The 26,414-nt window shown below is 39.8% G+C and overlaps 1 long non-coding RNA gene across 4 annotated transcripts in view; it reads right to left on the bottom strand.

Annotated features, from left to right (window-relative positions):
- Positions 1-5,928: 5,928 nt before the first annotated feature.
- LOC118668657 overlaps positions 5,929-26,414 on the bottom strand; it is a 30,131-nt gene continuing 9,645 nt past the window's right edge. For 2 of the 4 annotated variants that reach the window (XR_004971696.1, XR_004971695.1), the window contains exons 4-5: positions 11,539-11,611; positions 5,929-6,004 (exon numbers count right to left, since the gene is read on the bottom strand). This is a non-coding gene — a long non-coding RNA (uncharacterized LOC118668657). Of the gene's footprint in view, positions 6,005-6,960; positions 7,123-10,146; positions 10,272-11,538; positions 11,612-12,923; positions 12,992-26,414 lie in introns of those variants that run through there. The other 2 variants (XR_004971697.1, XR_004971698.1) reach the window with 2 other exon arrangements.

Genomic DNA, 26,414 nt, shown 5'->3' with positions numbered 1-26,414 from the left:
TTCTTATTTCTGCATATAAACATTTTTTTAAGGAATTCCCAGGAGGTCCACGAGAAAGTATTTTTATTTCTCACCCTTCAAGACAGAATATTCTCAGTCACTCAGATAACATCTGGTACGGTGTAAATCCCAACATACTACCCCTCTCTTTCACATTTAGGAAGTGCTAGGAGACCAATGGATGAAGTTTCTGTTTCAATAAATGGGGAAATAGCACCCCCAAAAAATGCATGGACAAGAGAGTTTTTCAAAGCCTGTTGTCTTTTTAAAGAAACTACTTTACTAATATTGCTAAGAGCAAAGCAGAGCTGAGAAATTCTAACTTCCTGTAACCTACAAGAAAATAAACCTGGTTGATTGAATACTTAACATTGAGTGCCTGAATTCCTGACTTTAATGATGAAGGAACAAAGGAAGGAAAGAAAAGAAGGAAGAGGGGAGGGGAAAAAAAGGAGGGAGATTTTTGTTATCATCTACTATGAACCTGGTGACATATAAAATATTTTTATATTCATTATCTCATTTTAATCCACCTAATTGTTGCATGGTGGGCTGAGCACCTATCAAAGGAAGGCTATAAAATTGTGGAGGAAGTTCATTTTTAGAGAAACATGACAGGAAATCTACATTAAAGACTAATGTGTGAGATAACCTTAAGCCATTCACAAAACCTCTTCAAGCCTTTGCACCCTCATCATTAAACTGAAGGAGTCGGCCTACATAGTATTTAAGGTCCAATATTCTATGGCTTAATGATAAATTTCAACAGAAATCTATGATTTGAGCCACTTTTGCATCTTCCCTCCCTTCCACCTAATTGGTATTATCAGCATACATTTCACTAGGTTAACTTCTTTTATTTATGCAATAGCAAGTGTTTCAATTAGAGAGATGGGAGCCCCTGACTCATTCAAGAGCTGGTTGGCAGAGGCCACTTCCTGAGAAATTGCGCATAACACACATGGGACATTCAAGACATTTTCCTTCTAGCCAAACCCTGTATTCTTGTCTCAGAACAGACACTCTTATGCACCAACCATGTTTTCCCAAGAGCTATTGTGATCACCTGTGGTTTTGTTTTGTTTGTTTGTTTAATCCTTACTGAGGACATTTTTTCCATTGGTTTTTAGAGAGAGTGAAAGGGAGGGAGGGAGAGGGAAAAGGTGTAAGAGAGAGAGAGGGAGAGAGGGGGAGAGAGAGAGAGAGAAACATCGATATGAGACACATCAATTAGTTGCCTCCTGTTTTTAAGCAAGTTTCAGGTACCATGGTGTTGAGCTCTAGAACAGTCTTAAACAGGGAACAAGGTTCATAGGAAGAACTGTCCACTGCAACAATGGATCCAGATCCTTTACTCTCTCTCTCTCTCTCCCAGGAGGACAAGTCTACTGACCCCAGCCTTCTAAAGCAGAAGAAAATTTATTTGTGGTGCATGGAACAAAGAAGAACACAGATTCTATCCCTGAACATAAAAGAGGCTATGGCCCCAGCATCCTCCAAGGTGAAGGATGTGGGTGGTGGCAAAGGCAGTGATAATGAATGGATCCTCCTGGCTCGCAGACTGGCCATGCAGGTGCCCCACCTTATGACTCCTATCATGAGGAGACACTAGAGCTGTATCTCAGGCAATTACTGAGACAGAAAATATGTAAATGTCACCAGGCACATCTCTAGTGAATAACATCTAGGGTTCAGTCCTTTTCTCCTATGCTTAGGTTAAATAAAAATGATAGCAACAAAATTAATGAATTCTTGGCTGTGGAAAGAACAGTACTAATTGCTTTACATGCTTTGCCTTATTTAAATCTGGCAATAACCCTCTCAAGGAGGTACTATAATTATCTCCCTTGAAGTGTTTTTATCACCCTCATTTTATAGGTAAGAAAACTCAGTATAAAAGAGGTTAAAGCAATGGCACAAAGTTATATTGGTAATAAAGGCAATATTAATACTCACATCATCCTTTGACAAAAATGAGTTGTCTCTGCAGACAGAGTCTGAAGTTCTACATGTTGGTAAAGCTTATTTTTAAAAAATATTTTAACAAATTAAAGTGAGATTTGTTGGACATCCAGCTTGAGGGTTAGAGGTCTCCAACCAGCCTGTTTCCCTTCCCTCAGTTGCCCTAGTCCGTGGTCGGCAAACTGCGGCTCACAAGCCACATGCGGCTCTTCGGCCCCTTGAGTGTGGCTCTTCCTGAGCCGTAGGAGTACCCTAATTAAGTTAATAACAATGTACCTACCAATATAGTTTAAGTTTAAAAAATTGGCTCTCAAAAGAAATTTCAATCGTTGTACTGTTGATATTTGGCTCTGTTGACTAATGAATTTGCCAACAACTGCCCTAGATGGTGTTCTTATTGCATGCTAGGATGCTGAATTCCTTTTATCTTGGATTTTTGTTTACTTCAGGGTATAGTAAGCAAAGCTGTAAATTCTTTATCTTGCCCACTTGGCTATAGACATGGGAAAACCTGAATAGAAATCCTGACTCCAAATCGGAGTTGAAAGTAGTGGTGGGTAAGTCAAGGAGACGTAATGTGCAACATGGTGATGGCAATTAGTAATACTGTATTGCATATTCGGAAGTTCCTAAGAGAGTAAATCTTAAAAGTTCTCATCCCCAGAAAAAATTGGTAAGTGTATATAGTGATGAAAGGTAACTATATTTATTATGATGATCATGTATACAAATATCAAATCATTATGATGTACACCTAAAACTAATAAATGCTAGATGTCAATCATACCTTAATAATATATGTTAAGGCCAGTGTGGTTCAGTTGGTTGAGCATCGTCCCATGCATCGAGAGATCACTGGTTCAATTTCCTGTCAGGGCACATGCCAGAGTTGTGAGGTCATTTCCAGGAGGGATTATGTAGGAGGCAGCCAATGGATGTTTCTCTCTCTCATTGATGTTTCTCTCTTCCTCTTCCTTCCTCTCTCTCTAAAAAATCAATTTAGAATGTACAATTTATATATGTAAAACAATGGGCCATTGCAGGCCAAGGCTTCATCAGATGAACCAGTGATACATTTTTTAATGTTTATTTGTTTTTTATATCAGAGAGGAAGAAGAGGGAGAGAGAGATAGAAACATCAATGATGAGAATCATTGATCACCTGACTCCTGCACAGCCCCTACTGGAAGAAGAGCCCCATTTGCAAGCTCATTTCTGGTAATGTGTGCAGGTCCTCTTCTTTGAGAACCAGGCCCCATGTTACCTTCTCTCATGATGCCCAGTGGGAAGATAACAGATATTTAAGTGGGTGAAAAAAGTTGCCATTGGTAATATGACTTTTAAGTCTAACTCTGACAATGAATGTCATTTAAACAGACAAATAAAACTCTACTTGTATATATATATTAGAGGCCTGATGCATGAAGATTCGTGCAAGAATGGGCCTTCCTTCCCCTGGCTACCGGCACCGCCTTCACTAAGGCCTGGAGTAGCCTTTTCGCCTTCCCACACTGCCCAGAGGCCTGGAAGGGCTGGGGCGGTGCAGAATGTCTGCATCGTCGCCATGGCGATGATACAAGTGTCCTGTCCCACCCCCAGCCTCTCAGTGCCTGAATATGCAACTTAATCTGCCATCTTTGTTGGGTTAACTTGCATGCTCACTCCTGATTGGCTGGTGGGTGTCACAAAGGTACAGTCAATTTGAATCTTTCTCTTTTATTAGTGTAGATTATACATAGAATAGATAAATATACAATATGTAGATAGATAAATACAGACATAGACATGGACACAGACACTGATATTGATATAGACAAAGATATGTGTTGTCAGGGTTCAAATCCCAGTTAATAGTTCCCAGGTCAGATTACATATACTTCCTAAAGTTCTGAACCTGTAAAATGAAAACTATGGTAACTATATTATTAAGAGGGGTTATAGTAGAGATAGTTGGAGCTTTATCAAGTAAACTCCCTTGGACATCTGAAACCTGCCTCATAAGTTTAGTCTGCACTCTGTGTGACATCCTACACCCCTTTCTATCTCTATGATATTGTGTAAGTCTACGATATTTTATAAACTTTTATGCTTAGGATATGGTTTGTGGTACCAGTATTTGCTCTGTAGGATCAATGTGATTTTAGCATTAGCTTCTTCTTTGATGCATTGATGCTAATGTTGGAGAAGACATTACTGCTCTAGGTTTTGTCCCTGAGCCATAACAGGAGCACCTTGATCCAGAGAGGAATTGTTTAATGTGCTGATTGTCTAGTGCAGTGGTCGGCAAACCACAGCTTGCGAGCCCCATGAGGCTCTTTAGCCCCTTGAGTGTGGCTCTTCCACAAAATACCATGTGCGGGTGCACACGTACAGTGCGATTGAAACTTCATGGCCCATGCGCAGAAGTAGGTTTTCAGCCTGGGCGAGTCTATTTTGAAGAAGTGGCGTTAGAAGAAGTGGGGGGTGTTTGTCCCTCGGGCGATGGGAAATGCGGCGCAGGCCGGATGGGGAGGTGCGGGCGATTCATGCACAAGTTGAGTGAGCCAGTCAGTCAGCAGTCTCATTGTGCAGTGGTTAGTGCTAGTCGCATCCGCAAACGGCGCGCAGGTGACAAAAGTACCTACTCGAAGCATAAAGTTACCTGTATTTTTCCAACCAGCTGAAAATCCTACAGGTATTTTTGTCATCAATATAAGAATTGTAATTATTTTGTGTTGGTGGCTTTATTATTATAAAATGAAACATTTTTTAGGGGCCCTGTTTGACATGGCTACAAAGAAGAAGCAAACTACCTATATAGTTTAAGTTTAAAAATTTTGGCTCTCAAAAGAAATTTCAATCGTTGTACTGTTGATATTTGGCTCTGTTGACTAATGAGTTTGCCGACCACTCGTCTAGGGCAAATGTGCTAATATCTCAAGGACCTAAACATAAGATTCTGAATGAAACCCTAAAAATAATAACTAGATTATTTACCCCTTTTTTCTCTCTTACTAATGTTTCCCATTGTTTGTTTTCAGATGTGAGATAATGTGATGATCTGAAAAAGCTGAATTAGGAGGGGTATATAAAGAGACATTTTTTTCTACATAAATAGAACACTAATGCTACGTGGAAGGCTTTTGGGCCAGCTAATTGGGACAACTGTTTCTCAACTCCAGCTAGTGACTTAATTAAGCCTTATTGTTAGATCATCCATTGTTGTTTTTCATGAGGCACAAATCAAAATTTATATGGGAAATCTATAAATTTTTAAATACTGGCAACCATCTAAAATTATTTTTTAATAAGGTGAGCACCACCCATTCCAACCTCTGATATCAATTATTGTAAATGAGCACGTCCCTGAATTGGGGGTGATGAATGCCTTGTGAGGGGGATAAAACTCTCATATGCTATGAGCATAACTGCCTCTTTCAGTGAAATTGCAGAAACCATGCCTATTGGAGGGGTCCCAATTTTAAACAATGCCTATATTCCTAGTTCTACTGAGGATCAAGAGCGATCCCTCCACAAAATACTAACCAGTACTTGGTGTATATATAGTGCATTCTATGAACATTTGTTTAATTCCTCCTTTGAGCTATTATGATCACTTTCCAATCCATCTTTGAGTCATTCATCACTGACTCCCATAACTACTTAAGTCTCTTTGTGGAAGAGAATTGTGGGTTCACCAGTAAACCATTTTATGATAGCACCTTTGAGATTAGACTTCTACATGTGATTAGAAAATTGCAAGGTGGCCTTTAAACACAATCAACACAAGAACTCAGTCTGCAACTGCATGACTTTTTGTCAGCAGCAGGGAGACGGCTGTCCTCAGAACACCTCCATTCCCTTTCCTGTATTTTAAAGGAACTTCCACCTAAAATGTCAGTCATGTGGATGACATCTTTTCCCAAGAATAGATACTAATTATATGTTCTGTCAGTACCAAAATACTTCACTGTGCTTGTACAGATACCTTAGCACCTGAGCAGAAGCATCTGCAATGTTCTGGGTGTCAGCAGCAAAATGATAAACCAGCACCAGGCACAACCTAAGGGTAGAGACAATACCCAAGGTTAGTACAAACAAGTGCTCAAGGTCTGAAATATTTGAATCCAGAATGAGGTTCTAATTATGAGGAGGGGTGGGTTGACTTCAATTTCTTTGCCAAAACTGAAATGGTTCTGATTAATTTCTCATTTGTCTGTGGTTAGATCAAATTCTCTGAAATTATAAAGTATGGTATGCCTGCCATAGTCCTGTATCATGTTGACAAACCAAAACCTGCAATTTTCTTTCAACTCTCATCTCCACAGTTAAATGGGTTTGTCCTAGCAGAATTTTCAACAATATGTCATAAAGAAACCCTTTTTGAGACTGCCAGAGAGATAATAAAACCAAAGGCTAAACAGGATCAAAAGCTGCTTTCAATGAGTAACTTTTTAAGCAAGTCCATAGACGGAGGGATTCGGTGGGTTTAGCTGAACATCCTGTCTTTAATTCCAGGTGAACTGGCTGTAAGAGGAGTGTGTGCGGTAGGCAGCTAACAGTTAAATGCCATCAGCTCTTTGTAAACATGCTGAACCCAACTTGCAACTATTTATTTCATGCTATTTTCCTTATAAGCAGCTGAAATGTGACCAACGGCAGGAATAAAAATGTATCTCCTATTAAATCAGAAGTTGATATATAAGCCAGGCTACAAGGAAGTTTATACAAGTGGCATATCTCAGGTTCATATGAGCATGGAACTCACCATTTTTTGGTGGATGTAGGACAAAAGAGCACATGTAATATCCAAGTCCATTGATAATCCAATGAGACTCACCTAGCCGATAGTTTCACCTGTCGTTAGCAATTTACCTTATCTGTTTTGAGTTTAGTAGATCCTAGGAAACATTCTTCACTGCTGGCTTATGCCCTACAGTGAGATTTTTGCCCAATTTTTATACTGAAAGCATTCTCTAGGAAATCATAGGAGACCTAGTGATCCCCAGATTGAAAAACCTTTTCTGATTTTGACGTTGCCCTTTGTCTCATATTTGACTCTGTTTCTCCTTTCTTCCTCCCTTGGTTTCCTTCTTCTCCGGGGTTTCTGGATTATGCTGGCTTTCTTTCTCTCTCTGTGACCATTTATTCTTTGTCTTCTGGTGATTCCTCCTGTGATGACTTACACATATTCTACCATCAGTTTTATAACAGTAACAACAGCTAATATTCATTGATTTCAATAAACTGCATTATATCCTTTAATGCTCACATTCATTGTATTAAGTAGGTGTTACTGCATTATGTCAGTGTTGTAACTAAGGCTTGAAGGTTAAATAACATGCCGAAGGCCAAACAGTAAGAGGCAGAAACAATGTTTTAACCCAAGTCCATCAAACCTATAAGCTCAATTTTTAATACTGGTCCTATAATGCCTATTTTTTTCTCTTTTTAAAGATCACAACTACTTTACCTACTACCTCTTATGAAATCCAAATCTCATTTTCTCCTACCAACAGCTTTCCAGGGTATCAAGCCTACTTTTTACATGACTGACACCTCCATTAGATGTCCTCTTATCCTTCAAACTGAATAACAAAATTGAGCTCATTTTCGCTCTTCAGTCCCCCTACATCCCAATTTCTGTTAATAGTATTCACCCAATCAGGCAATTTGGTAAAATATGCTTGGGAAGCTATTGTGTTCTTTTATCATAAACAAAGGGTCTCATCATAACTATGTAATAAAGAAAATAATCAGAGTGGTGCTCTAGCCAGTGAGGTCACTGCTGCCTGTTCATTGAATTCAGGACTGCCATAGGAAGCATTGAACTAATTCCAACTCGAAGAAACAGGGGACTTCAAGCTATGCCCAGGATGACAGAGGACAAATAAGTATATGAATTGAGAAGGTCTGACTTCAACCTCTACAAATCAAGGAAGCTCTAGGCCATGGGTGGGCAACCCCTGGCACGCATGCCAAACATGGCAGGCCAATAACTTTTGATGGCACGCGAAACCCTCTCTTATAATCTTCCATTTACAATTTTTTTCTTAATATCGACTTTTTTATTTTTCAGATAAATTCAGGGTAGGTGCATCTTAGATAAATAAATAATTTTACATAACAACTTATCTTAAAGACCATAGACATGGACTGACGAGAGACTGGGAAGAGCAATTTCTATGCCTCTACCTTAACTCTCCCTGCCTTCCTAGATCCTACCAGTGTTTTGGTTTCATCCACATAGGCTTGTGAATCTTTGTTCTCAGTGATGAATTTTGTTAAGTCTCGCAATAGGAGTAGCCTGACGACGGATGAAAGTAGTAGCTCGTGCATATCTCTGAAGGTCACGAAATATAAACCTGATGTAAAATCTCTGTCATCAGTGATGCAGCAGCAAAAGTCCCACTGTTAATATCAAACGGAGTCATAAAGTTTTCTGTCGGACTATCTGTGTACATGTATACATTAAAAAATAAATGTATTTTTCATCATCATATACTGTGTTTTTGTCACTTGAATCAATTTTATTATTTATTCAAGGTTCTTCACATACGTACACCTTAAGAGATATCAAGTAGGAGTAACATGCTCTCAAAAAATTAGGTTTGGCACGCAGAAGAGTTTTGAGTCAGAGATTTTGCTGGTTTTGGCAAGCACTCACAAAAAGGTTGCCCACCCCTGCTCTAGGCAATACAAACCCAGACAAAAAAAAAACTACAGAGGTCAGCTAAGAGCCAGCCAAATTGGTTAAATAGCCATTCATCCCCTCCAATCTGGACAAAAATGACAAAGTCACCTAACGAAAAGTGTTATGAGCAAATCCTCTATGAGACCAGAAGCCATGGCTCCCTGGACAGAAGCTAGAGTTGGCTTAAATAACTTATCCCAAGAAACTAGAAACACTAGTCAGAAAGGATATATGTACCCCTATGTTCATAGCAGCACAATTTATCATGGCTAAGATTTGGAAACAGCCTAAGTGCCCATCAGCAGATGAGTGGATTACAAAACTGTGGTACATCTGCACAGTGGAATACTACACTGCTGTAAAAAGGAACTCCTACCATTTGCAACAGCATGGATGAACCTGGAGAGCATTATGCTAAGCGAAATAAGTCATTTGGCGAAAGATAAATATCACATGATCTCACTCATTTGTGGAATATAATAAACAACATAAACTGATGAACAAAAACAGATCCAGAGACGCATTGATCAGACAGTCAAACCTCAAAGGGAAGGCAAGGGAGGGTGGGGGTAAGGGGATGAGATCAACCAAAGGACTTATATGCATGCATATAAGCATAACCAATGGACACAGACACCAGGGGGGGGTAAGGGCATGAGCGGGGGGGTGGGCGGTCAGATGGGGCACTAGGGGGATAAGGACACATATGTAATACCTTAATCAATAAAGAAAATTAAAAAAAATTAATTAAATAACTTACAATATTTTAAACAAATCATTGAATATTATATTGCATCTAAAAATACTTCATAATATGTACTGACATAATCTAGTTATCTAACCATTTTGGAAAGCTCTTGCAGCACAGATTAAAACACACAAAAATGTTCACATTTTTAAGGTAGTTAATCGCCTTCTAAGGAATTACAAAGAACATATCTAAAAGAGAAAATACATGTATATAATCTACCTATCTTGGCCACATTACTTAAAAATACTAAAAATTGGTAAATAATCTAAATTGCCAATAGGGATTAACAACAACAACAAAAACTTGCAGTGGCAGAGTTGTAGATATTTTCTAGTTCAGTTTTTATTTTCATTCATGCTGCTATTAGGTTGTTTCTGCAGCAAATTGACATTTGCAAACAATTTGTGTTCACCCTATAGATAAGCAGCCCCAAAACAATTGTAGGGAGCTTTGTAGATGTGGCTGAATGCTCCCCACCCCCTCCTCTCAGATTTCCCACTGCTATCTGAAATTGCTCCTCAGCACAAGATTGATTTACTTCTAACAATGTGGGCTAGCTTAGCTTTTGAAATCATCAGAATAAAGCAACCAGAAAAATGAAAGAGTGACATTTGGTAATTAGACTGTAAAATTACTGAAAAATAGTATTTCTACTCCCACATAGGCATTTTCTACCCATCTATTGCTTATCATTAATCAATATCACTAGGATTCAACCATTAATTTGCCTTGTGTCCTTGGACAAGTAACCTACCTTCTGTCTCCTTGTCTATGGTGCATGTGATCAACTGCACACACAGATGTAAGTGCTGATCTTGAAAGTCCAGTTCTAATCTAGCCTCCTATAATTGCTCTGTCATCTTCATAAAAATAGAATATAGAGTGCTGGAGGAAGAATAAATTGGCACAACCTTTCCTGAGGGCAAGTTGGCAATATATATCAAAAGCCTTAAAAATGTCCATTTTCTTTGACATAGCAATGTCATCTCTGGAATTTTTTTTTTAAGAAAATAATCACAGATGCCCACAACGATTTGTGAACCAAGAAATTTGCCTTATGCATAATGACCCCCCCCCCAAAAAAGAAAGAAAACAAATGCCTAACAGCTAGGAGTTGGTAACTCCCCTATAGACATGATGTATTTCAAAATCACTAAAAATAGGTTTTAAAGGAAAGTTTAATGACATATACGCAATGTTCAGCATAAAATATTAAGTAAAAGATGGGGGTGGGGGTAGGAGTGGGGGTAAGGTGGAGGGGGTCAATGTGGGGACAAAAGAGGACATCTGTAATACTTTCAACAATAAAGATAAATTTTAAAATGTATTCAGTAAAAGAGCAGGTGGCTACAATCATAATGTATAGAGAAGTTTATTTATAGATATATTCATGTATGTATTATAAATACATATATATTACACATAGATAGAAAGGAAAAGGGAGGGGGAGAGAAAGGGAGGAAAAAAGAGAAAGACAAGGTTTAAATCTCAACTTTGATACTAATTACCAGCTATGTGAACTTTGGCAAGTTATTTAGCTTGTCTGTGCCTTCATTTTCTCACTGTAAATTTGAGATAATAACAGACTTACCTGATGGAACTAGTTTGAGAATTGAGTTAATAATTTAAAGCTCTTTATCTCCTCCCAGCCAATGCCAAGGACACAGTAGATATTGGCTGAGTACTTAACAGAGGCCATGGGAAACTATAGCAAAGATCCTTTAATGTCTATGCACTTAAAGCACTTTCACACACCAGATTTATTAAGGTCTCACAACAATCCTGAAGAGTTATTGGGCAAAGATTCCCATTCTAGGCTTTAGGTGAAGAAACTGAGAGACAAAAAGGTATCCTATTTGGACCAGTTCCACCAAATAAGTCAGTGGCAAAACTGGGAGTAAAATCTCTTTTATTCTTCCTTTCTGAGCTCTTGCCAATATTTAAAACATATACTAAAGAATAATTTATACTATTTGAATTTTCACCATTTGCATATATTAGCTGATCCAAAAATCTTCATGTTGACATATTTTTAAATGACAGCATGTTAAGGGAACATGCAATCTCATTTAAGGGAAGAAATGGATTCTGCTACTGGTTCTTTGCCAACCCGCCAGCACCCGACAGTACAAGGACCAAAGGCATCTATTACCTGACAATCTTTCCAGGTGTATCCAGGCTCTATTAAATTCTAAGCATACAGTTCCTGTACAACTGAGTATTTCCTGTAAGGGATAAGGGAGAGAATGTTGACACAGATTAATGGAGATTCCTTCATGCCCCATGGATCCCTGGTGGATCACTTCAGAGGAATTGAAATGGGAAAAGATCCTTGACTATTGGTAACTGTCTAGGAACACGTGAAGATGACAGAAACTTGCTTCAGGCATTAAAAGTTATCTAAAAACCCTACTGAGTTCACAATGTCTTAGTAAAAAAGATTTTGCCTAATTTTGTCAGAAATTGCCCAGTTGACTTGGTGCAGGAATAAAAGCCTGAGTGTGAAGCAATGGCAAAGGAAAAATAGGCATGACCTTTGACAACGTCAGGTACAGCAGGGTTCCTATGTTTGGTTGAATAACCAAAAAAAGCATTCTGCATGGGAGACATTTGGGAAGCCCTTTTTTAGTAAATGCAGTATGGTAGGTGGAATTCTACTCTAGACTCGGGTTTTTTTTAAAGTGCACTGAGCAGTGTTAAATTTATCCATTCATTCCTCTGTGTCACACTCGCCAATCAAGAAACCAGGCTCTCTCCTATTCCAATGGTCCTGTAAACAAATCAATGGGCACTATCAAAGGCTCCCATCAAATTGGAAGTTTGGATGGAGAGACCACTTAAAATCTCTACTGCAATAAAATACCACTTAGGATGGGAGAAAATAATATAGAAACATTTCTTTCCTAGTTCATGCAAATTTGCTGCTGATGTCAAGGCTGCTGAATGGAATAATAATGTGTCTGATTCACTGTCGCAAAATGTAAAATGCAAAAGAAATAAGCGGAGGCAGAAGAGGCAAAAATCATTATCTTCAAACTTGAGAAGAATTGGACTCATAAACTCCTCTTCTTCTGCTATCCATCAAGGATTAAAATACTTTCGGCTCATTGCTTCAACCACATCAATGTGTCTAATGCTACACAGGGAAAGAGTCTGAAATCTAGCAGCGAGTCCCCATAGTTCATCTTGGAGTATGAATGGGAAGAAGGGAAAGAAGTATTTATTTGGTTTAAGAAAAAAATCTATTATCTTCACTGCAAATAATTTCTTCCAGAAATATAGAGTAGATAGTAGAGTACAGGTATAAAGTATATGGTAAAAAGCAAAATAAAATCATTACCCAGGAGATGCATGACAGTAGCTCCCTTTACCGTCTCCTCCATTCAGTGAGCAGCCTCACAACCTCCCAGGGGACATCTATGATGGCACCACAACCTTTCTCCCACATCCAATGGTCACCAGGTGGCTCAAGGCTCTTACTTCCAGTCCTCCTCCTCCTTCCCCTCCCCCCCCAAATACCTGATGTCAAGCCTTCACCTCTCAGACTCTGGCTGTCCAACAGTCTCCTTGCTCAAGTGTCATCTTCCATACAATAGAGTCAGTTCCTTGAGTAGAAATAGTTATATGTTCCCATTTCTCCTTCTGTAATTATAAGCCACTAGCAGATGGACAGACATAAGACACAAACCTTAAACTGGCTCTTTTTGGCCCCCAGGTGTTTCCCAAAAAAATTTTTATTAGTTGCCAGCATTTAAGTGTCATGAAAGCTCACATTTAAAAAAAAATGAGATTTCAGTCTTCTCTAAGAAAATGGGGACATCTGGCCATACAGAGTTCTTACACTAGAGAAGCTACTATCGGTGGGAGCAGAGTCTCAGCTGCCTTCCTCAGAAGGGACTTTACTACCCAAGTTACCACAGCCACTATTTGGTCAGTATCGTTCCTTTATATTACCTTCCTGGCCTCTGTCTACAACTGAGTCTATAACCTATGACCTACAATATCAAATGCAAACTCTTTATCATTACTTTCCAAGCTCTCCAAAATATTGCTCCAACTTAAATCTGCCAAACCAAAGTTCCAGCCACACCCCTCCCATACACACCTGCCACCTCACATCCTTCCCCAGCAGATGTCATGCCTCTTGTGCTTATTATCATGCTGGCTTTTATGGTCAGAGTATCCTCCCCATCCTTGTGCTGCCTTGTAAAATGCATTACTCAAACCGCCATGGATTAACTCAGATTACATCACCTCTTCATCATCTTCCCTGGTCATTTCCCCTAGAAGGCTCATCATTTGTATTTATAACATTATTATAGCACTTTCAAAATGTGTTTAAAATGTTAGGGGGTGGTATCCCTAAATTTTGGTGCAATGGAGTCTCATCTTTTTCTCCATGGAGTCTAGCGTCAGTATGCTCACTACTAGGTGTTCTAGAAATACCTGTTTAAATAAAATTAGATACTTCCCCACCTGCCTCTTTCTTCTACTACAGAGTTTTAACCAAGGGAAATGGCTATCGTATCTTGCTCCAAATCTCCCCGAACATGAGGTTCATTCCATAGTGTCCTTGATCCAGGTCTTCTCTTTGAATATACAGTGGGGCCTTGACTTACGAGTGTCCTGACTAACGAGTTTTTTGAGATACCAGCTGTCTCTCAGCCGATTTTTTGCATTGAGTTGACAGAGTAATTTGAGTTAACGAGCTCCTTAACGAGCTCGGTCTCAGAACGAATTCAACTCATAAGTCAAGGCCCCACTGTAATGGTCTAGAGGGAATTTCATCTTAAATCCCTAGTTATCTGAGAATGATTTAGTTGCAACTCATTGCCATCTGCCAAACAGAAAACAGTAATTCATGGAGGCTGCAGAATGCTGGCCAGAGGTCCCTCAGTGGCCTGTCTATAGGGGGCAACAGGAGCAGGCTTTGCGCAATTTTCTCTCCATCCCTGTCACTAGCAAGCCACACTCCCGTCCTCTGCAATCATAATTGACTCAAATCTTGTCATATTGTTCTGCTGAGACAAGAATCGAGATCATCACAACCACAGCGTTAAAAACGTTATAGGCTTCATAAAAACAATCACATCAGCTATAAAACAGTAGGTGATCAAGGTTGCCGCTCCACTTTCATCATAACTTAGTTTGACGTGCCTGGATGGAGAAACAAATTATAGGTAATTCCTAGCCCACCTTCCATTAGTGTGCAAAATGATACATTGCACCTCTTTCCAGGCAGGCTGCCACAGTGGTAAGGAGAGAATAAATGTTTTCCAAATGGTAGGAAATAGGACTTGAAAATATCTTGCAGGATAGATTTAGAGAACAGTATCTGAAAATTGGAACCATCCCCAAAATGTTCTGTGGGAAATGGGGTTCAAAGAGAGAGCTGAAAAATCTTGATACCCACAGCCCTCGTTTATCATGGAAATAGCATACAGTTTTAGAATCTGACACATCTTAAATTGTCCAAGGTCACATCACTGGTTCATTGATTGCAGGTATGACCTTGATTTCTTTTGTAAAAAATAAAAAATGTGTATGTCTTCATCTGTCTAAAAAAAGGAAATCAGAACCCAGTGCTGCTTAAGTTCTTTTAAGGGGTAAATAAGACAACGTGCACACAAGCATTGGCCCAATGCATATAGGAAAGCAGGTTCTAAATAAATCAATGTTAGTGACCTTCCACCCACATCTCTGCCATTCAAGGTGAACTGCCTCCCAAACCCCTCACTCTCACATACACACAACGGCAAAGGCATATAACACTCCCATTCCCACATCTACCCTTCTCGTGCTTTGTCCCACCATATACGTAGACAAGCCCCTTGATGTATGAAGGTATACTTACTGGGGTTCTGTACAATATGCTTCTATCAGCCTATCACATCAAATGAAAGTCAGATATATGCATTTTACTTCAGGATATTTTTTAAAAGGGTGTGTGTGTGTGTCAGGAACTTAGAGACCTCACAAAAGCAACTTAAGGAGGAGTGACTCAAATGTCTCAGGCTTCAACTTTTCCACTCTCCAGCCTCCCTAAAAAATTACTTGGATGCCCTGTCATGTCTCATTGCACTACCTTGATCACTGCTGACAGATCATGGAACCATTTGGAAGCTGATGGGGTATAAGCATTATGGTTCAAAACTCAGCGACACAGGTATTACAGTGACAGATGGCATGGCGAGGTAGAAGAGATAGAATGCACAGGGATGCCTGACTAGTGCAAGGCCTAGTAATGCAGAGTGACTGGTAATTTGGAGACTGTCAGGAAAAGTTAAACCAATTTCATAAATCAGAATGGGGGGGAGGGGTTACTATTCTAATGGTAACTATAGAGAACGGAAATGCAAACAGCAGCGTGGGGCTGATCCCTGCCTGGTCCCAATCTTTCAATAACAAACAGTGTTAGTGAGTTACATCTATTTGGGGGGGGTGTACCCCCACAGAATAAATCTATTTATTTCCCTTGCTGGGTACTGTCCCTAGGTGGATCCATGTGATAAAAGTCTAAGCAGAGAACATTGAGGGAAGTGAAAACCCTTGTGTTGCTAGCTGGCCCTCGTGGAAAACCTGGTGTCTCACTGCCCAGAACTGTTCTGTCTGGTGGGACATTCCTTCAGCCACAGAACTGCCACATAGGCGCTTCCGGTTCCTCAACAGGCAGATTCTACCTTCCTGCCTCCTCTGATGATGGAGGTTTTCTCTGGATCATGGAAGTCTCAGGCCTGCAGTTGGGCTTTTGTGTCCCAGGTCATCTTTCCCATATTCATTTCCGTTCCTGTGTAGATGCAGTGGGATGGGTTTCATGCCAATGTTCAGGGACAGAAGATGATGTGGGGCGAAGGTCAACTCCAGGGTGCAATTTGCTTTTTGACTGGTTTATCCTTAGCTTTTTGTCATCTAAATACATTAGATATCTTATTTTTTTAAGGGTGAGTGATCTACCAATAACTACTGGTGTCTGCATATGAGATTCCTATTTTCCCAGCTACCACTTTTTTCTGGACCTTATTTTGCTAAACGCACACACACACACACACACACACACATACACACACACACGCATGCCCTCCCCATGTCTGAAGTATAGTGCAATACCTCCTTTGCATTAAATCTTCCCAATGAAGGAAAGCCCAATTCTAAGGGGGTACACAGTCAAATAAGGGTAAAAGCAGGCGGTTAGATGGGCAGGTGCAGAGCACAGCTGTAGCTCAGCCTTTCATCTGAAACAGACAAGGCCGAATGCCAGATAAGAAGAATGAAGGGGCCTGCAGGGGAAGTAGACAGGGCTAGCCCAGGTCAGATAGCTTGTGACAGGAGGCTAATGTACCCATAATGGCAAGCTTCAGTCAATCATTCAGCCAAGTCATTTTTAGTACCATCTAGCTACAGGGGTGGGCAAACTTTTTGACTTGAGGGCCACAATGGGTTCTTAAACTGGACCGGAGGGCCGGAACAAAAGCATGGATGGAGTGTTTGTGTGAACTAATATAAATTCAAAATAAACATCATTACATAAAAGGGTACGGTTTTTTTTTTTTTTTTAGTTTTATTCATTTCAAATGGGCCGGATCTGGCCCACGGGCCGTAGTTTGCCCACGGCTGATAGCAGCTTCCCTTGGGTATAGAGCAGGGAAAAAATATTTCCAACCAATACCTCTAGTAAGATATTCCTAAGTTTTTACTAGGCTAAAATTTCCTTGGTTACAGGCCCAGGTGTGGCTACTAGAGCTTGGATGAAAGCTGGGCCACTTGGAAAAAGAAGTAGAAAAATGAAAAAAAGCATTCTTAGTTTTCTCTAATGTCAATCATTGTTAAAGCAATTAATATCAGTAAGTATAAGCTGGTAGTGCTGTCAAGTAAAGCACAAAATACATACACTTCAGAAATATGTTTCAGTTTCTTAATTAGTATTAAAATATAACTGATACATAATACTGTGTAAATTTAAGATACACAATGTCTATTTGATACACTTACATATTGCAATGTGATTACCATAATAGTGTTAGCGAACACCTCCACCACTCATGCAAATATCATTTCCTCTTTTGTGATGAGAACATCTAAGATCTAGTCTCTTAACAACTTTAAGTATATAATACAGTATTGTTAACTATAATCACAATGGTATTAGGCTCCCACAAGTTATTTAACTTCTAGCTGCAAGTTTATACCCTTTGACCAACATCTCCCCAATTCCCTACCCCCAGACCCTGGTAACCACCACTCTGCTCTGTTTCTGCAAGTTTAGCTTTTTTAGATTCCTTATGTAAGTGACAACATACAGTATTTGCCTTTCTCTGTCTGACATTTCACCTAGCATAATGCCTCCAATGCCCATCCATGCAAATAGCAGGATTTCCTTATTTCAATGGCTGAATAATATTCCATTGTATATATAAGCCACATAATCTTTACACATTCATCCATTGATGGACACTTAAGTTTTTCCCATATTTTGACTATTGTGAATAAAGCTGCAATAAAGAGAATGCAGATATCTCCTCAGGACCCTGTATTCATTTCTTTTGGCTGTATACCCAGAAGTGTGATTGCTGGATCATATTGTAGTTCTGTTTTTAAGTTTTTGAGGAACTTTATACTGTTTTCCATAGTGGCTGAACCAATTTACATTCCCACCCATAATGCACGAGGTTTCCCATTTCTCCACATCCTCACCAACTCTTATTTCTTGTCTTCTTTTTATAGCCATTCTGACAGGTATGAAATGATAACTCCCTGTGGTTTTAATCTGTATTGCCCTGCTGATTAGGTATGTTGAGTATCTTTTCATGTACTTGTTAGACATTGTATGTACTTTCTGGAAAACTATCTGTTCATTCCTCTGCACAGTTTTTATTTAGATTGTTTCGGACTTTTTTGTTATTGAGTTGTATGAGTTCTTTATATATTTTGAATAGCAACCATTATCAGATAAATGGTTTAAAAATATTTTCTCTCATTCAATAGGTTGCCTTTTCATTTTGTTGATTGTTTCTTTTGTTGTAAAAAGGCTTTATATTCTGATGTAGTCCCGCTTGTAGATTTTTGTTTTTTGTTTCTTGTGCTTTGGGTGTCTTGGTTAAAAAGCCACTGCCAAAACCAATGTCAAGGAGCTTTCTCCCCATTTTTTTTCCTACGAATTTTATGACCTCAGGTCATATGTTTAAGGGTTTAACTTTAAGCCATTTCAAGTCAATTGTGAGTTTTGTAAGATGGGAGTCCAATTTCATTTTTTTGCATTTAATTTCATTTTAAAAGAATAGCAGCAGCCCTAACCGGTTGGCTCAGTGGATAGAGTGTCGGCCTGCAGACTGAAGGTCTCAGGTTCTATTCCGGTCAAGGGCATGTACGTTGTTTGCGGGCACATCCCCAGTAGGAGATGTGCAGGAGGCAGCTGATTGATGTTTCTCTCTCATCGATGTTTCTAACTCTTTATCCCTCTCCAACCCATTCAGCTACTAACAGGTACATTTTGTAAATTGCTTTACCTTGAAGAATTCAACCAAGAAATTTGCTACTAAAATTTAAATATTCTGTGGGAACTTTGTTGACACTTCTTCATGGCTGCAGTAGGCATTTGGAAATATTTTCCAGATTAAAATGGCCGTGTTCTGTAATGGTCTCAGGTAACCATTTTTCGTGAATTGGAGCAGATTCTGTTTTCCTTTCCAAGGAAGATCATGTCTCTTCTCTGCCCACCTTCCTGACAGGTTAAGGTTTTCTCCCATCAAGCTTTTCAAATTTTATGATGTGGGAAGCATGAGACTTGGTTGGAAAGTCTGTAGGAGGGTTCTCCTAAAGCTTGGGAGCCTCTTAGGGGGATCTTGCCGAAGGCAGCAGCCCCTGCCTTGACTTTTCCAAACTAGTCCGAGCCCCCAGGTGGTTTGCTGGAATCTCTATGTTTAGTCTTTTGGACCCGACCTTGTAGAAGCATGTGCTTTCTCAAGGATACTTACCCTGCGGATTGTATCTAGAGGTTAATTTTAGTTCAAACTGTTGTTACAATAAAAGTCTAAGAAGGCAGGCCTCCTGCCAAGCAGCCCCTTATCCTATCTTTCACAGAAACGTGTGTCAGAGTAATCCATGCATCCATTGCTCAGGGTCTGCTGGTCAGAGATGAGAAGTCTCATGGGATGTCTAAATATCCAAAAAGCAGCAGAACACTAAAACCATAATAAGTGTGAGAGCTTATTTCCAGACCAAGTGCTTGTCAGAAAGTATAATCTCCAATTCATTGACACTTAGGACTTATCAAAATTTTGGTCAAGGGAAATAATATTTCTAGAAAATTGGCTGGAGAACAAATAGTCTACCCAGTCCTCTAACATTCAAAACAGCTTATCCTCAGACTGAACCATACAACTACAGATATACGTATATAGATATATATTACTTCCTTCTCTATACCCTCTTTCTCCAAGGGAAAATTAAACATTTTTTTACTGAATCACACTGGCATTATACCACCCACACACACTGGGGAATATTGTCGAGAACATCATTCATGACATATCCTATGTCATCATAAGAATGACCTACAGGTAAAAATGATTTTCAAGAATTAATAGATTGCTTCCTTTGAAAAAAATGCTTTGTTTTACTTTGCATATATGAACTGTGTGTCATCACTGTTTTCCTCTTTTAATGATTGCCAGAAAGTTCAGAGACAAATATTGGGGCAGTCCCACCAGGATCTTACAGTACATATTCTGTGTTTTAATTTTACCCCTAGCTTTACCTTTTTATATACAGTGTCCCCCCCCCAAAAAAAAATGTGTACACACTTTAACAGCTGATACTCAATTTTGAAAATGAAATGTATTTTAATAAACACTCTTTTATAATTATTCAAACTATGTTTATACATCTTTTGGGACACCCTATATATCTCACCTGTTTTCTCTTAAAGGCCCATAACCAGCCTTACCATGACATACTGAGGGAGTTGGAATGGTGGTGAGAAGGGAGGGGAGATAAGACTTATCATAACATAAAATGAAAAGTATTATTTAATATGTTGAACTGGACATTCTAGCTTCTTAATCAAAATGCTGTCTTTCCACTTAAAGAGACTGTAGGATGATCAGTTGTCCAGGAGTGACCAGAACATCTATGGATCATGGTGGGAGGGAAAAGTAAAATCCAATATTAAATAAATATTAACTGGACAATAGATATAGTGGATGCTTTTCATGTTCCATCCAGACCCCTTCAGCAGGTCACTGCACCCACCCAACTGTGTTGGCTGTTCATGGCTCACCGTAGCCTCCTCCTCCAAAGAACTGCCTTCATCAGAACAGAAGCCACCTCACCCAGATTACATCACTGTCCACCACCACCCACAAGCAGAAAGCACCAATGACAGACTCAGAGTACACGAAGTAGGATCTCAAGGAGGAGCTCACCTCCATGGTGCAACATGTGCACCACAGATGCCCATGGGATGAGGCTCCACTAAACTTCAGTTAAGACCACATCCTGTCTTCTTCCCTGGCCCTGCCTTGCTTCCTTCATTCTTCTTTTTCTAAATACACCCCCTAACTAGGTTGCTGGCACAAGAATCTGCAAGTCAGGCTCTGCTCCTAGAGACCACTACCTAAGACAAAAACAAAGTCCCATTTTCATTAGACCATACGCAGCCTAGAACAAATGGTTTGCCATGAACACAAAGACAGTCTCATCTGCTGGCTGATGTTGTACAGTCTCGGTGCCCTGCTGGCTATGGCTCCCCTACTCTTCCCATCCACCAGGTAACTGGGCACCAGCTTTTCTCTGGGTCCAGCAGAGAACCAGCCTCTCTTCGTTGTCTCCACATACCCATTTGCCTTCAGACTGTTCTACATTTAAAAACAAATTCAATTTTTCAGTTTTCTCATCATAGAAAGTTCAACTGTAAAATTTTAACATGTTCATCTTTTCAGGAGAAAAAAGCTTATATCGTTAATGTGTAGATATTTTGGGTAAATATTGCACTGAGCGGTAAATGTGGGCTCCAGACCGCTTTAATGTAATAATACTATCTCCAGCTGGTAGGCAAGCCCTGGTCAAAACAGGCACTACCATAGAGCCAGGACAGACAGATGGGTCAAGTGCTACTTCTAATATATTTCTCAGATGAGCCTGGAAAAAATCATTTATTACATTAAATAAAAACAAGAAGCCATACTGAGGTCATGCAGCCACTTACGAATCAGGACATCTGAAAATGTGACACGTGACATATGCATGGACCATCAAAGCAGAGGGCCAGCTCTATAACAGCTATAGAAGACAGCTAAAGTATGGTGCAATTATAGTTAATTTGGATGGGTTGTTTTTTTTCACTATACTTTCAATGATTGAGGTTAAAAGGCAAATGTTATAAAAGCAGCTATGCTGCAAATGTCATTGTCCTGTAGCTCAGAAATCCATTTATGTCCCCTGGGATGGGATCAAAATTCTAGAAACCACAGTCGCATCTTTCTGGTGAACAATTTGCCTTGGAAATCATCAGACTGGACAAAACGCAGTGGCTTAAAATAACAACTTCTCTCATGGTTTCTGTGGGCCAGACAAGGCTTGTCTTTGCTCCACAAGGTCTGTCTGGGCTCTCAGTTGGAAGACCTAAAGCCTCGGACTGGAATCTTTTGAAGGCACAGTCACTCTCATGTGGCAGGTGCTGCTGGTTGTCACCTGGGAGCATTACCTTCTCTCCACACAGGTTTCTCTATGTGGTCACCCTGCATGGGTTAGTTTGGGCATCATCACAGCATGCTCCTGGTTCCCAAGGTCAAGCATCCCAAGCAGAGCCAGGAAGATGCTGTAGTCTTTTGATGACCTAGTTTTGAAGTCACATAGCATCACTTCTGACACTCACTGTTTGTTAGAGCAAAAGGTCACAAGCTTCCCACCCAGATTCAAAGGGAAGAAATATAGGGTCGCTTTTTGGTGAAGGAGTGTTAGTCACATTATAAGAATAACATGTGGCATGAATGTGTGTGTGTGTGTGTGTGTGTGTGTGTGTGTGTGTGTGTACACACCATCTTTGGAAAATATAATATGCCACATCTAGATTACTAACAAAAAGAGAATTTTGGAATATCCAGCTCAAATGTGCCATTCAACACAGAAAATATTACAGAAAATATTAGCAAAAAATGTAGGTGGTAATAAAGTATATTATCTATGAGACTCATGGCAAAGTCAACCTTTTATCTTGTCCTCATGTCTTCAAACACATCCCATCATATGTCTTTTAGAGACTTGCATTTTTAAAACCTCTGAAGAAAATGTGCCCAGCATGTTCTAAAACTTGTTGCAATAAAACAAAGCAACGATAACCCGGTGTGCAATTTTATACTAGTATATCTTTGACCAGGAAAATATTGTCAACTCCAGGTCTAGATGCTCAGCTATCCAGTCCCTTGCCTACTGAACAAGTTGAAATAATTGCCCATTTCTGCATTCCAGATCATTAACTGAACTGGTATGAACTTTATCAAAATTCTTGGACAGATTTGCAGTGGGAGGCAAAAACTAACATCACTTGAGTAGCCACGGTTCCCATTGCCACAGCGTGCTCTGCATTGCACAGGGTGACTCATGCATGGCCAGCTGGACTCTTTTACACCCGAACAGAAACCTGCAAGAAAAGAGCATTACAACCTTGGCTGCCTCTGCACTGTTCCCCTCAGTTCTCCACAAGGGTTGAAATGGAATGCCTGCCCAGCAGCCTTTTGTCTGCCCTGCTGCTGTTACATTGACACATGCTTTATGCCTAATGCGGTGAGAGAGGGAGGACAGGCACCCCTGAGATGATGGAGAGGTTCCCTGCCTTACCCTTTGAGGTTGCCAGGTTCCTATTACACCTGAGCAATCACTGATGTGACCTGTGAAGTGTGACCCAGTGCTGGGTGGACACAGGCTGTGCATTAAACTTCAGCTCTTATCCAAAGAGTATGTTGGGAGATTTAAAGCCAGAAGTTCCTAATTTAAAAGGCATGAATGCATCACGTTGATCCACCAGACAATGTGGATGACCCATAGATATTTGCAATTAGTTAAGGATTAAGAAGGAGAAAAATTTCTCCAAAGTCCAATCTTTTTAAATATTTGAAATTTCCCAGGGTAGCTGGGACAATAACCCTTGCTATCAATAGTTTCAATAGTTATATTAAAACAAGAGTGCCATTTAGAAATAAAGCTAATGTGTGTTTAGGTAGTTTTATGTGTTGATGTTTTTTAAGAATAACTGCTTAAGCATTTGCACATTAGAAACTGGACACCAAAGTGAAAGATCTGGCATAAAGAAGACTTTTAAATGAAAACTGTGACTTTTATAGAGGTCAAATGCCAAAAACATCTATTTCTCTCAGCTCTACTGAATATTTTAGGTTTAAACATTTAGAAGATTATGAATAAACAGATATAGATTAGCCCAAGGAAACAGCTATAATCTATAATTTATAAAACTCTTTGACCTTTACACGTAGATTTGAAGCTAGCCCCAGAAGTCATCTTGCTGGCAGTTAAAATGATTGCTGCATGGCTGAATAAGCACTCTTTATGTGGAAGGAGTTTGCCAGCCTGTGGGCTGGGGAACAGGTGTATTCTACAGTCCCACTGCCAAAACTCAGATGACTCAGTGAGATTCAGTAATGAAAACAGTGCTAGTCTGTATCTGTCCCTGGCTGATAAGATCCAAGTAAATGCTCAAATATTTAAGGTTGTATTCTTCTCCCCTTACTGTTCTCTAAGACAGCATCTGGGTATGTTAGAAGTATGGCTTGCTCGCATGACCTTGTGGCAATGTATGTGGAGGAAAATAAAGTCCTCACATTTTCAGTGTTCTCTTAAAACTCTGTGCTACAAAGAATTGGTCTCTGCCTTTCCCTGCACTATGACACTGAGCCAATGAATAGGAGAGGAGCCAATACTCATATGCTCACCCCTACATGGGTTCCATGGTTTTGACTATTTTCCTGTGGTCCTCTAGCATCTTCCCCCTAAAAACCCTTAGCCCTCTTGGCTCCTTTGCATCTCCTCCACAGAGCACTCAGGAATACTCTTGGTTCTCGGCTTTCAAACACAGAGGATGGGGACTGGGAGCTCTGTCCAAGCTCATGTCTTCCTGCCTTCTGCCATCACCTCTGTGCCATCGCACCTAGCCCTACTGCAAGTGACGCTAAACAGAACCTATAGTTCTTACAGGAGCCAAGAGCTTCCCCCTGACTTGTCCCAGGAAAGTGGCCCACTTGACCTTATGTCTTCAGAGGTTCACGACTTCTCTGGGTGTTTCTAAAGCCAATCCCTCACACTGAGGTCCAGCCTCAGAGGGTCAGGTCAATTCCTTCTCATTTGGCCACTGTTTCTCTCCCATAATCCACTTGAATGATCAAGTCCATAAGACCTAGATTTTGACATATTATAAAATTCCTTTCTCAACACCAGTTTTCAGACCTATTGTTTTGCTATGAAGGTTTTAAGATAAATACATGCGTTAAACCTCAAAGCTGGTGGGTTTACCTGGAAGACTTTAAAATTTCTGGGAAAAGTGCTTCAGCATCTGTATTGTTTTTTGAAAACTCATGAGATAATTCCAGCCCAGTCTCTCCTTCCCTGTGACATAAGCCTCCTGGATCTGGGGATAGAGAGCTACAGAGACACATATTTTAAGAGGCTAGAGATTTAATATTTACACAACAGAATCTCTGCTAATCTCTTGGCATAGGAAGATATCTGAAATAATATTCACCTAATATTAACTATCACTCTATCAGGATAGTGAAATTGGGGATGGATATTTTTGCCCTTATTGTCTTACTTTTCAAAATGGTTCTTTTCTTAATTAATACCCATCATTTTTATCAAATAAATAATACCTTTAGAAAGTAAAAAGACAAAGTATGAAAAAAAGCACATTCATAAAGATAACCCAAACAGTGAATAATGAAAAGTTGAAGGTAGTCAATAACAAGGGAATAGTTAAATCAATCATGATATAGCCACTCAATGGAATAGTATGTTTCATTAAAAAGTATCATTATGGCCCTAGCTGGTTTGGCTCAGTAGATAGAGCGTCAGCCTGTGAACTGAAGGGTCCCAGGTTCGATTCTGTTCAAGGGCACATGCCCGGGTTGTGGGTTCGATCCCCAGAAGGGGGCATGCAAAAGGCAGCTGATCAATGAATTCTTTCTCATCATTGATGTTTCTCTCTCTCTCCCTCTCCCTCTCCCTTCCTTTCTAAAATCAATAAAAATATATTTTTAAAAATATCATTATTAAGTTCCATGTAGCAGCACAGAAAGTGTTAAGAAAAACAATGGGAGTAGAAATTATATTTCTAAAGTATATTTATAGAAGCATAAAAACATAAATATTGTTTACAATATCCTATTGCTTAATATTTTAATTATTTCTCCTCTCCCAAAGTTTTAACTAAATAGTGAATTAAACATTTCAAAGTCATCAATCCCTAAACATACAAAATTGAGTGTCCGATGAGATAACAATGACTTACTTGGGGACATATTATCTCTCAGCAGAACAGCACAAATCAGATACTGGCTATAATCACCTCTCTGTGGTGATATGATGAAGTTTCCTATAATTTAGCAGTGACTAAATTAACTCAGCTATAGGAAATGTGGGAACTACTTTGTAAATAGGAAGAAAAGAAAAGAAATGGGGTGAATCCAGGAGAGTGGCAAATATTGTCTTTGTACAGGGGTGAAAATCTTCCAGGAGAGTAAGGTAGGCAAGTCTTGCTTTTCTGTGGAGTTTCAGTCATCGAGAACTTGTATCCACTGAAATAAATTATTGTATCAACTAGAGGCCTGGTGCATGAATTTATGCACAGGTGGATCCAGCTGGCCTGCCCTGATTGGGGCTGATCAGGCCAGGCCAGCCAGGAGGAGGGGATGCGGGAGGTTGGCTGGCAAGCCCCGCCCCCAATAGGGGGGTGGGGGATGGTAATCAAGGGTGGGGCCAACCTCAGCGAGCAACCGAGGGTGGTTGGCAGACTGGCCCCATCCC

This window comes from Myotis myotis, unplaced genomic scaffold (genome assembly GCF_014108235.1).
Source record: "Myotis myotis isolate mMyoMyo1 unplaced genomic scaffold, mMyoMyo1.p scaffold_m19_p_13, whole genome shotgun sequence".
NCBI lineage: Eukaryota > Metazoa > Chordata > Mammalia > Chiroptera > Vespertilionidae > Myotis > Myotis myotis.
The sequence above is the reverse complement of the archived record's forward strand: the minus strand, read 5'-3'. Positions and strand labels throughout refer to the sequence as shown.